Here is a 13,403-nt window from a genome sequence, read left to right as displayed (position 1 = left end):
CTGCCCGAGACACGCTGCCCGAGACACGCTGCCCGAGACACACTGCCCGAGTCAGTCTGCCCGAGACACACTGCCCTAGACACACTGCCCGAGACACACTGCCCGAGACACACTGCTCGAGACACACTGCCCGAGACACACTGCCTGAGGCACGCTGCCCGAGACACGCTGCCCGAGGCACGCTGCCCGAAACACACTGCCCGAGACACGCTGCCCGAGACACGCTGCCCGAGACACACTGCCCGAGATACACTGCCCGAGACACACTGCCCGAGACCAGCCCGAGATACACTGCCCGAGACACACTGCCCGACACACGCTGCGCAAGACGTACTGCCCGAGACACACTGCCCGAGATACACTGCCCGAGACACACTGCGCAAGACGTACTGCCCGAGACACTCTGCCCGAGATACACTGCCCGAGACCCACTGCCCGAGACACACTGCTTGAGAAACATTTCCCGAGACACACTGCCCGAGACACACTGCCCGAGTCAGTCTGCCCGAGACACATTGCCCGAGACACGCTGCCCGAGACAAACTGCCCGAGACACACTGCCCGAGACACACTGCCCGAGACACACTGCCCGAGACGTACTGCCCGAGACACACTGCCCGAGACACACTGCCCGAGACATATTGCCCGAGACACACTGCCCGAGACACACTGCCCGAGACGTACTGCCCGAGACACGCTGCCCGAGACGTACTGCGTGAGTCATTCTGCCCGAGACACACTGCCCGAGACACACTGCCCGAGATACACTGCCCGAAACACACTGCCCGAGACACGCTGCCCGAGACACGCTGCCCGAGACACACTGCCCGAGACATGCTGCCCGAGACACACTGCGCGAGACACACTGCCCGAGACACACTGCCCGAGACACACTGCCGAAATACACTGCCCGAGACACACTGCCCGAGACACACTGCCCGAGACACACTGCGCAAGACGCACTGCCCGAGAAACAATTCCCGAGACACACTGCCCGAGACACACTGCCCGAGATACACTGCCCGAGACACACTGCCCGAGATACACTGCCCGAGACACACTGCCCGAGACACACTGCTCGAGAAACATTTCCCGAATCACACTGCCCGAGTCAGTCTGCCCGAGACACATTGCCTGAGACACCCTGCCCGAGACACGCTGCCCGAGGCACGCTGCCCGAGACACACTGCCCGAGTCAATCTGCCCGAGACACACTGCCCTAGACACACTGCCCGAGACACACTGCTCGGGACACACTGCCCGAGACACACTGCCCGAGGCACGCTGCCCGAGACACGCTGCCCGAGGCACGCTGCCCGAAACACACTGCCCGAGACACACTGCCCGAGACACGCTGCCCGAGACCCGCTGCCCCAGACACACTGCCCGAGACACACTGCCCGAGACACACTGCCCGAGTCACGCTGCCCGAGGCACACTGCCCGAGACACATGCCCGAGACACACTGCCCGAGACACACTGCCCGAGATACTCTGCCCGAGACCAGCCCGAGATACACTGCCCGAGACACACTGCCCGAGATACACTGCGCAAGACACACTGCCCGAGTCAGTCTGCCTGTGACACACTGCCCGAGACACGCTGTCCGAGTCAGTCTGCCCGAGACACTCTGCCCGAGACACACTGCCCGAGACACACTGCTCGAGAAACATTTCCCGAGACACACTGCTCGAGACACACTGCCCGAGATACACTGCCCGAGACACACTGCCCGAGACACACTGCCCAATACATGCTGCCCGAGACGTGATGCACTCCCTCCCTCTCCGTGGTGCGGAAGGCTTGTGGCGAGGGCCTCCTGCCACTCATTGGGTAGGGCACTGACCTTCGGCTCTTCACAGCGAACACCAACGCCTCTAATGCTTGATTGCAGAGTCTGCGGGCTCGCTTCCATTAAAAGGGAGGGACAAGCTGCCGACTCTGCGGGAGGGAATCGGGACCATCGCTGGACCACCCGGGAGTGGGGTGCCATGACAGCAGCCTGGCACAAAAGCGAGTGCTGGGCTGGAAGATCGCGGCACGGACCCCACAACCTGCAATGAAGTTGTCCATGTTTTTATTTTTCACAGCCACACCTCCCCTTTAATTTTCGCCCCGCGAGCAGCCTACAGCGTGGCGTTGCCCACGGCTGGTTCACTGAGCACTATCCAATTTTCGCTCCGGGGCGAAAAGGGATCACTGTGCACGGTGATGACGTCGTCATCGCCAGCACAGTGGCCCGGGGCGCTACCGATAGGAGCGGGGCTTTAGCACCGCTGCTAAGCTCCCGCGGAATGTCACCGGAGTCGGTAGTGGTATCGCACCAGGCCAAAAGTCGTTTACGCCATGCTAGCGCCCCGAGGCACTAACGGAAGGCAGAAATGACCTGAATTTTCCCCCTAAATCTTGATAAGGGTTGACAGTATAACTATTTGAACATATTTCATCTGTTTCCTAGGTTGCCAGCAAGATCGGGCATTGAATCAGGCCTGAATGGAGCTGGTGTCATTTGTACATGTTAGTGTAGCGGCAGCCCCACTTAGGTTAATATTACTTTGCGGAATACTGTTACTGGATGTTTCTCTGAGACCAATTAATCCACAAAGAGGAAAAGTCACTATGCTCGGAGTTTAACCAGCAGTCGGGTATACTCATGATAAAAAGCATTGAAACTCCAGTCAAAGCACTATTCCTGCAACGTGACCGTTCCACTTCCTGAGCTTAGTTTCATAATTAACATTAAAAAGACTTACATGCTGTGTTATCACTGTGATCTTAAAATTCTGTTGAGGTTTCTATTCTTATAATCTAGATGCAGACTGAAGCAGTTATTTTTGCAACTGCTCATCACAGCAATAAATGGTGAGTTTTTTCTCCAGTTATCCACTTTTAAGTAGTACAACTTTCTAAAAATGTTACGCACTAACTGAAAATATTTTAATGGTTAACATATGTAAGTGGCTTTTCATTATAGTTTCCCCAAAGATCACCTCTTCACACTTTTAAAATATTAAAGGAGATACTGTAAAATGTATTGTTCTGAAATCTGTGTTACATTATTAATGTTTGATTGAGACTGTGAGCAACTTTTAAGCAAACTCTTTTCCCTTCTTCTTTTCAATGAATTTGCAGAGGATCCATCAGTCACTCATCCATTTGCTGCTGTAAGTGTTGGTTCATGGTTTGAACAGTACAGCCAGCGCAAGCTAAGCTTTCCATTTTCTCCCTCTCCCTTTCCTCCCCTTCTCCTCAATGCTGCAACATATCACATCTATGTGCTGTTCCATGTGCCAGTGCATGAAAAAAAGTAATGGAATTCACCCAACTGAGGCAAAGGAGTTTGAGTGGCAGCAAATTCTGACTCAATCTCACAGCCCAACTAGGGCAACTGAGTTTGAATGACAAGCGGGGCTGGAATGTGATGTCAAACCCAGCTGTAATGACCATTTGTGATTGACATGCCATCCTGGGGCCTGATCTCATAAATTCAACTGGGGCAAACAAGTTGAGTGACAGGCAGCATTGGGACCTGATTTCAAAAGTCAACTACGGAAAGCGAATTTGAACGACAGGGTTTTTTTTTTACTCACAACCCTCTTCTGGGGAATAGAACAACCACAAACTTAACGTATTACCTCCATTTGAATCTTGTTGTTTTTTTAATAACTTAGATACAAAGATAATCTCGCAGTCCTGAAAGGAATAGTCAGAAGTAGCACTATGAGGAATAAAGAAGAAGTTGTATAGTCCTCAGATAAAAAGAGAAAATACACAGCAGGTCAATCAGCACCCGAGAGAACCCGATTAATATTTCAGATGTGATCATTCATCAAACGAGCATGGTCAGCTGGAAATATGCTTTTTATGGGACTGACCTGTCCCTAAGAAAATTAAGAGGGTGAAAGGAAGAGAGAACTGGCCGAGATCAGTTAACTAACTTCTTTCATGAACAGATACCTCCTGGGTTCAATAGCCTGCAATAGAGTTTTACTCTATCGGAACATGGTGTAAAGTGATGTAAACGATACAACAACAACAACTTTTATTTATTTAGCGTCTTTAATGCAGTAAAACATCCCAAGGTGCTTCACAGCAGTGTTATAAGAAAAAACAGATAAATTTGACACCGTGCCACATAAGAAGAAATGACGGCAGATGACCAAAAGCTTGGTCAAAGAGGTAGGTTTTAAAAAGCGTCTTAAAGGAGGAAAGAGAGGTAGAGAGGCGGAAAGGTTTAGGGAGGAAGTTCCAGAGCTTGGGGCCTAGGCAGCTGAAGACATGGCCACCGATGGTTGAGGAGTTATAATCAGGTATGCTCAAGAGGGCAGAATTGAGGAGCGCAGACATCTCAGGGGATTGTGAGGCTGAAAGAGATTACAGAGATAGGGAGGGGCGGGGCTATGGAGGGATTTGTAAACAAGGATGAGAATTTTGAAATCGAGGTGTTGGTTAACCGGGAGCCAATGTAGATCAGCGAGCACAGGGGTAATGTGTGATCAGGACTTGGTGTGAGTTAGGACATGGGCTGCCGAGTTAAAGGTCATCTTAGATAGAGGACAAGTATACATCAGAAAACCAAAGAGGTGAGTGAGACACAAATCCAAAAAAACAAAATGCAAATGAATAATACCTACCGGGTGAATTGAGCTGCAAATTAAAATCTTCATACTTTTGAAAATCTTTATGAAATTTTATATGAGAAGTGCACAGTAATCATTACATTTCTTTCAGCAAGACTGTGTGAGGAATACTAAATATTTTATGATTGCTGTCAGTGTCTGAAAAATATTTCAATAATTGATTAACATGCACAAATGGTTCTTCATTACAATTTTTTCAAATTCACCTCTTCACATATGTAGGGCTGTATCAAAGCTTCTTTAAAAATTCATGTTTTGCGACCAAAATAATTGTCTTCAAGCTATTTCCATTTACAGAGATATGATGTTTTACATCTGTGTGAATTCAATATTCTGCGGATTACATTTTTACTCCGTTTTTCTTTCCCCTGCATATCTGCTGAGAACCATGTTTTTTTCACCCAGTTTGTTGAGGATGGCAGTGATGCAAGAGTCCTGCACCCTATGCATTTTGGAACAAGTGACAGCACATGTTTACAGTAGATTTTACAATTTGAGCATTCACCCTTTATCACTGAAGGTAGCTTCCAGAGGCAGGCCTGCAACTTCTACTCTTAATCATGGAGTTAGCATGCGGCAGAGTTAACTATGACTCCTTTATCAAGGTATTTTACATGGAGGAGACCCAGTATCCTAACCTCAAGCTCGCCGCTGGCCTCGAAGAAAGCTGCCCACAGAGATCTCGCGATCTCTATGGCGAGAAGTTTGCCTTTCTTGATGTGCAATTGAATGTAGCATAGTGTAATGGGAATCCCCAGCGAAGAGCTGCAGTAACCAATCACATTGAAGAATTCTCACAGATGGCAAACCAGGAAATAAAAAGCAGCCATTATCTGTACTTTAAAAAAATGTTACAGAGAGCGAAAGAAAGATAATATAAAACCTGAAATATCATGAACAAACTTTAGAATTTTTTTAAAGTTTAAAAAAATTCTAATTTTTATCATAATGGAGAAATTTTCTCCACAAATATAAAAATTAGTTTTTCAGGGCCAGAATGTTTGTTTAACAGTAAATATGCTGTTAAAACCTCAGCTACACCAAATCCGATAGGGCATAACATTTAATGGAGTATTTAACAGTAATATTACTAAGGAAAAGTCCAAGTTTTCATCAGCTCCATTGATTACACTGATTGCCAGCCAATGTGGAGTGGGGGGAGGGAGGCTGTGTGTGAGGCGGGGGGGGGGGGGTGGTGGGGGCACAGTGGCTTCAAGATATACATCTCACTTCCTTTGAGGTAGAAGCCAACTTCTTTGAAGTAGCGCTTGGTGATTTCACAATTGATCAACATGATTTATCAGTTCTATCATCCAAGTGGATGTACTTGGTCAGGCCTGAAGCAACACCTTTTGGAAGTTCATCTGGCATGACATCCATCCCCCAATTGATTGTGGAGATCACTGACAACAAGCTCCATTTCTTTTCATAGTGGCAAACGTGCCCATGGCATTATTTCACAAACACGAGGTACTAGCCAGGCAAGCTTGAACTGATTTAGATTTTGTTTCACAGGCAATACCATTCTGTGAGGGGCCCTTCTCGCTTTGTTAACATCAGACAGCAGATTTGTTTTGCCACACATACAAGCCCTCACATTAAGGCAAAATAAATTCCTTCAAAAGCAATTGCGAGAGCTCCGGGTGCAGCGGTCCAGTGACAAATTCATATCAATTTTTTGGGGATGAATTCCTTTAAAGATTTGAGTGAAGAAAGTATTAGAAATGGAAGTTGCTGGTACAAAGCATATCTTGCTGCACAATGATTGTGCACAACAAGCTTTCAAACGACTAGTATATAATTACTCTGATAATTAAGCACCAACATGTCTGAATAAAGCTAAGTATGATTCATTTGTCATAGTAAGAACATAAGAACATAAAAATTAGGAACAGGAGTAGGCCATCTAGCCCCTCGAGCCTGCTCTGCCACTCAACAAGATCATGGCTGATCTGGCTGTGGACTCAGCTCCACTTACCCGCCCTCTCCCCATAACCCTTAATTTCCTTATTGGTTAAAAATCTATCTATCTGTGATTTGAATACATTCAATGAGCTAGCCTCAACTACTTCCCTGGGCAGAGAATTCCACAGATTCACAACCCTCTGGGAGAAGAAATTCCTTCTCAACTTCATTTTAAATTGGCTCCCCCGTATTTTGCGGCTGTGCCCCCTAGTTCTAGTCTCCCTGACCAGTGGAAACAACCTCTCTGCCTCTATCTTGTCTATCCCTTTCAATATTTTAAATGTTTCTAGAAGATCACCCCTCATCCTTCTGAACTCCGAATAAAGACCCAGTCTACTCAATCTATCATCATAAGGTAACCCCCTCATCTCCGGAATCAGCCTAGTGAATCGTCTCTGCACCCCTTCCAAAGCTAGTATATCCTTCCTTAAGTAAGGTGACCAAAACTACAAGCAGTACTCCAGGTGCGGCCTCACCAATACCCTGTACAGCTGCAACATGACCTCCCTGCTTTTGTACTCCATCCCTCTCGCAATGAAGGACAACATTCCATTCGCCTTCCTGATTACCTGCTGCACCTGCAAACTAACTTTTTGGGATTCATGCACAAGGACCACCAGGTCCCTCTGCACCGCAGCATGTTGTAATTTCTCCCCATCCAAATAATATTCCCTTTTACTGTTTTTTTTTCCCAAGGTGGATGACCTCACATTTTCCGACATTGTATTCCATCTGCCAAACCTTAGCCCATTCGCTTAACCTATCTAAATCTCTTTGAAGCCTCTCTGTGTCCTCTACACAACGGGCTTTCCCACTAATCTTTGTATCATCTGCAAATTTTCTTACACTACACTCTGTCCCCTCTTCCAGGTCATCTATGTATATTGTAAACAGTTGTGGTCCCAGCACCGATCCCTGTGGCACATCACTAACCACCGATTTCCAAACCGAAAAGGACCCATTTATCCCGAATCTCTGCTTTCTGTTAGCCAGCCAATTCTCGATCCATGCTAATACATTTCCTCTGACTCCGCATACCTTTATCTTCTGCAGTAACCTTTTGTGTGGCACCTTATCGAATGTCTTTTGGAAATCTAAATACACCACATCCACCGGTCCACCTCTATCCACCATGCTCGTTATATCCTCAAAGAATTCCAGTAAATTAGTTAAACATGATTTCTCCTTTATGAATCCATGTTGCATCTGCTTGATTGCACTATTCCTATCTAGATGTCCCGCTATTTCTTCCTTAATGATAGGTTCATGCATTTTCACCACTACAGATGTTAAACTAACCTGCCATCAAAAACTTTGCATATTGGAGAATGAACATGTTTTCAAATATGTATTAGCCCAGAATTTGCAGTTGGAGGCTTCCCACGAGTGGATGCCTCCGATCGCAAAAATTTCTACGAAAGTACCTGTTGTTCCCAAAGTTTCGGAGACTTGTGTTCCTAGGCCTATATGTGAAGGCCTGCGTAGGGCCCATGTATCCCAGTAGCTCAGGTGCTTTATGCACATCACTGGGATTACGTGGGCCGGCCGAGCCTATCAAAGTCGGGGTATTCCCATTCAAATTTATGGTGATTGGAATCACCATAAAGATGAATGGGAATACCCCCAAAAACACACAAGGACTTAAGGTATTTTTTTTTTAAATAGCACATATTTAAAATGAATCAAAATGGAATTAATTAATTATTTAAAACAAAAATTGCATTTTTTGAAAAATAAATGTACATATTTTGAAAGGTCTAATAATCAACTTGCCATATTTAATAGGATTTTAAATGTTTAAATTATTGAAAAAAATGTGTGATTCAGTGCTTTAAAAGTCTTATGCTGATAAAAGCAGGCCTTATGACTGCTTTTATCAGTCGTAAGCATTTCAAGGGAATTCGCTGGGCAGAAGTTGGGCAAATAGCCCAACTCTCCGCCCACAGAAGCTCTTTATTTGCATGCCTAACCTGGAACTTGCACGGTCCCTGTGGGCGTGTGTGCACCTCATACACGTCCATTGGGGCCGCAAATTCAGGGCCATTAATGTAAAAGTCATTTTTACTTACAGCATCTCAATAAGAAAAACAACTCTGAATATGGAACCTATCAAATAAACTGGTACATTCTAAAGCAAAATGCTGCAGATGCTGGGAATCTGAAATAAAACCAGAACATGTTGGGTGACAGTGTGAGCTGCGAGGAGGATGCTATGAGGCTGCAGAGTGACTTAGATAGGTTAGGTGAGTGGGCAAATGCATGGCAGATGAAGTATAATGTGGATAAATGTGAGGTTATCCATTTTGGTGGTAAAAACAGAGAGACAGACTATTATCTGAATGGTGACAGATTAGGAAAAGGGAAGGTGCAACGAGACCTGGGTGTCATGGTACATCAGTCATTGAAGGTTGGCATGCAGGTACAGCAGGCGGTTAAGAAAGCAAATGGCATGTTGGCCTTCATAGCGAGGGGATTTGAGTACAGGGGCAGGGAGGTGTTGCTACAGTTGTACAGGGCCTTGGTGAGGCCACACCTGGAGTATTGTGTACAGTTTTGGTCTCCTAACTTGAGGAAGGACATTCTTGCTATTGAGGGAGTGCAGCGAAGATTCACCAGACTGATTCCCGGGATGGTGGGACTGACCTATCAAGAAAGACTGGATCAACTGGGCTTGTATTCACTGGAGTTCAGAAGAATGAGAGGGGACCTCATAGAAACGTTTAAAATTCTGACGGGTTTAGACAGGTTAGATGCAGGAAGATTGTTCCCAATGTTGGGGAAGTCCAGAACCAGGGGTCACAGTCTAAGGATAAGGGGTAAGCCATTTAGGACCGAGATGAGGAGAAACTTCTTCACCCAGAGAGTGGTGAACCTGTGGAATTCTCTACCACAGAAAGTAGTTGAGGCCAATTCACTAAATATATTCAAAAGGGAGTTAGATGAAGTCCTTACTACTCGGGGGATCAAGGGGTATGGCGAGAAAGCAGGAAGGGGGTACTGAAGTTTCATGTTCAGCCATGAACTCATTGAATGGCGGTGCAGGCAAGAAGGTCTGAATGGCCTGCACCTGCACCTATTTTCTATGTTTCTATGCTGGAAATATTCAGCAGGTGAACCTGTTACATTTTAATCTCTGGTGAAGTTCCTCGGACTCTCTTCACTGGCAGTTGGGCATTTTGCAGAAAGCCACACTTTTTGAGACCAACCCTAGAGTTCAGTCCCAGCTGATGTCTGCACTCAATTCTTCTTCGGTTTTACAAACCAAGGGGGAGAAATTGGAATAGTTAACACCCCCGGTGCGGATCTAACGGGTCATAAACGACTTTTCGCTGATACCACGGCAGCCCGCTCCCCGGTGGTCCAGATAGGGACCCGCACAGTCTGCAGCTTGGACCTTCCCTTTAATGAAGGGGAGGGGCCCCTTTTACATGGCAGCACTATGTGTCCCAGTGCGCAGCGCTGCGCCCCGCTTCCTGACATTCCGCCCTGCTCTCGCGTCCCACAGAGCAAGTGCTGCATGTTATTTTGCATTTCACTTCCTCTCACAGGCGGTGACCCCAATATCGCGAGTGGGCCAGGGCTTCTGCGCCTGATGCAGGAACTCCAGTCTCGTGGCTGTTACACTTCCCCCGCCCCCACCAAATGGGGCCCTTCTTGATTTTCCCTCTTCTAAGTTTTCAACTATCAGAACAACTTTGCATGCAATTGACTCCACCTTCCCCTTCCGCCTCCCAGACTTCAGTCTGCATTTCAGTGATCCGCTCATTACATTTTATTGCAGGCAGATTTGTCAATTGAAGAGAACATTTGTGATTGATAGACCTAGCCATCAAATCTGACTGACTATATATAAGAAAAAGGTTAATCCAAGCCTTGGCAGTTTTGCTAAGCTATCCTCCGTGAATTCAAAGCACAATGTCAGGCGATATGTTTGTTTTTAAAACAAATTCCATTTCAGTCCTATTTGTTAATAATCTAATAAAACCTAGTTCTATATCATGTAATATTTTGGTCTAGCACAAAATAACGACATGGTGAAGAAATTGCATCTCTTCTCTCAATTCTTACTGGAATCATGATCGATGTTTAAAAAATCTATTTTCCAGGGCCTTCAAGTCGAGATTATCAGTCTATTCAGAATTTATTTTTAAACACTAAAAGATGGGTCTGAAATTCAGTACTGCTGGAAAGCTGGTGTTCCCCCCAGTTTGCTACAGTTAAACAGGGTATTGGTGAGGCCACACCTGGAATACTGCGTGCAGTTTTGGTTTCCATATTTACGAAAGGATATACTTGCTTTGGAGGCAGTTCAGAGAAGGTTCACATGGTTGATTCCAGGGATGAGGGGTTTGACTTATGAGGAAAGGTTGAGTAGGTTGGGCCTCTACTCATTGGAATTCAGAAGAATGAGAGGTGATCTTATCGCAACGTATAAGATATGAGGGGGCTTGACAAGGTAGATGCAGAGAGGATGTTTCCACTGATGGGGGAGACTAGAACTAGAGGGCATGATCTTAGAATAAGGGGCCGCCCATTTAAAATTGAGATGAGGAGAAATTTCTTCTCTCAGAGGGTTGTAAATCTGTGGAATTCGATGCCTCAGAGAGCTGTGGAAGCTGGAACATTGAATAAATTTAAGACAGAAATAGACAGTTTCTTAAATGACAAGGGAATAAGGGCATATGGAGAGCGGGCAGGGAAGTGGAGCTGAGTCCATGATTGGATCAGCCATGATCTTATTGAATGGTGGAGCAGGCTCGAGGGGCCGTTTAGCCTACTCCTGCTCCTATCTCTTATGTTCTTATGTTTATGTTCTTTTTGTGGCCATTAGCGTCAAAAAGATTTTCGTGGCTGGGCCATCCCATATTCAGCTCCAAAAGTGAATAAATGGGTTCCAACGCTAATAACCCCTTTCCAAAGTGGATTTTTCAGCGGTGCGGCTGTCTTAATTTGAGCATTATCACCACTGAGAAATCCAGCATGTAGGTAAGGGTATCTAATGAGCCAGCTGCTCCCTGGTCTTTTTAAATGGCAGCATTTGCAGCAAGGCCCTGATGGGGGGAAGGAGGTTGGAAGGATGGCTGGTGTAAGAGGTGCAAGGAGAGCCAAGAGGTTCACTGATCTGGAGCTGGAGACACTGATGGATGGTGTGGAGGAGAGAAGAAGAATACTGCTTCCTGACATCCCCTCTGGATGAGAGGGGATCTCACAGAAACATATAAGATTCTGACGGGACTGGACAGGTTAGATGCGGGAAGAATGCTCCCGATGTTGGGGAAGTCCAGAACCAGGGAACATAGTCTTAGGATAAGGGGTAGGCCATTTAGGACTGAGATGAGGAGAAACTTCTTCACTCAGAGAGTTGTTAACCTGTGGAATTCCCTGCCAGAGAGTTGTTGATGCTAGTTCATTGGATATATTGAAGAGGGAGTTAGATATGGCTCTTACGGTTAAGGGGATCAAGGGGTATGGAGAGAAAGCAGGAAAGGGGTACTGAAGGAATGATCAGCCATGATCTTATTGAATGGCGGTGCAGGCTTGAAGGGCTGAATGGCCTACTCCTGCACCTATTTTTCTATGTTTCTATGTTTCTGACGTGGGGAGACCTGGCAGACAGCCAGTACATAATGCATGGAGGAGGTGTCAGGCAACTGACTCTTCGATGGGTTGATGCCTTCTAGCTCTGGGGTGATGGGGATCCTCCTCCTCCTCCTCAGGTGGTACTGCTGGCTCAACCTCCAGCGGCTGTCCTCTCATGATGGCCAAGTTGTGCAATATGCAGCAGACCACGACAATTAAGGAGACCCATTGAGGAGAGTACTGCAAGGTGCCACTAGAGCAGTCCAGGCACCGGAACCTCTGTTTAAGGATGCCGATGCACTGCTCGATGATGCACCTGATGGCACAATGAGCATCATTGTATGCATGCTCTGTCGCTGTTATGAGGTTCCGCAGAGGAGTGAGCAGCCAAGTGGACAGGGGATATCCTTTGTTCCCAAGCAGCCAACCGCAATCCTGATTCGGGCCGGTGAAGAGGGCGGGCACACTGGTCTGGCGCAGAATGAACGAATCATGGCTGCTGCCTCCCTTACCCGCTGCCTGTCTGCATGGTGCTGATGGCGACACCTTCTCCTGCGTGCCACCCTGCTTCTGACCAGGTGTACCAGGTGTTGCCCTCCCAACAATCCTCCCATCCTCCACTAAAGAGTCAGACCTGAAAGTTGTACAAAAACACAGGGGTATGTGCAAACATCTGAGCAGCACTCAGCAAGTTGAATGGAGCCAAACCAATTAATAAAACGATATGAAAAGATAAATACAGTGGATGCTGTAATCTGACATAAAAACACTAAAATTGATAAAACTATTTCCCTACCAAAGGGCCCCAATCACGGCAACACTCCAGGAGTGTCCCGTTCGAGCACCGACTCGAATACCTCGCGGGGGCACTTCCAGGAAAAGGCTGACTTTTTGCAGCTGAAAATCCCTGTCCTTACCGTTTTTCAGCGGCCCGCACTCTGTAGAGCTCACCGCTGGAAACTTACCTTTACTGCGGCTTCACCGCACTGTTTCCAGCGCAAGTGCACACCTCTTAAATCCCCCCCCGCCGAGCTGAATATGGCTCGGGGGGCGGGAAATCATCCGACCGCGGTGGCCCATCCATTTTTTCGATCTGCCGCGGGGACAGTGAATTTCTGCCCCGATGTCTCTAGTTGTCACCTAAATACTAAGTTGTGACAAAAGACTAGAAAAAGGTGCAGGCTTAATCACATTTAAGGGAGCAATTCACATGAAATA

The sequence above is a fragment of the Pristiophorus japonicus genome, chromosome 14 (genome assembly GCF_044704955.1).
Source record: "Pristiophorus japonicus isolate sPriJap1 chromosome 14, sPriJap1.hap1, whole genome shotgun sequence".
NCBI classification, from domain to species: Eukaryota; Metazoa; Chordata; class Chondrichthyes; family Pristiophoridae; genus Pristiophorus; species Pristiophorus japonicus.
This window is presented reverse-complemented; position numbering follows the sequence as displayed.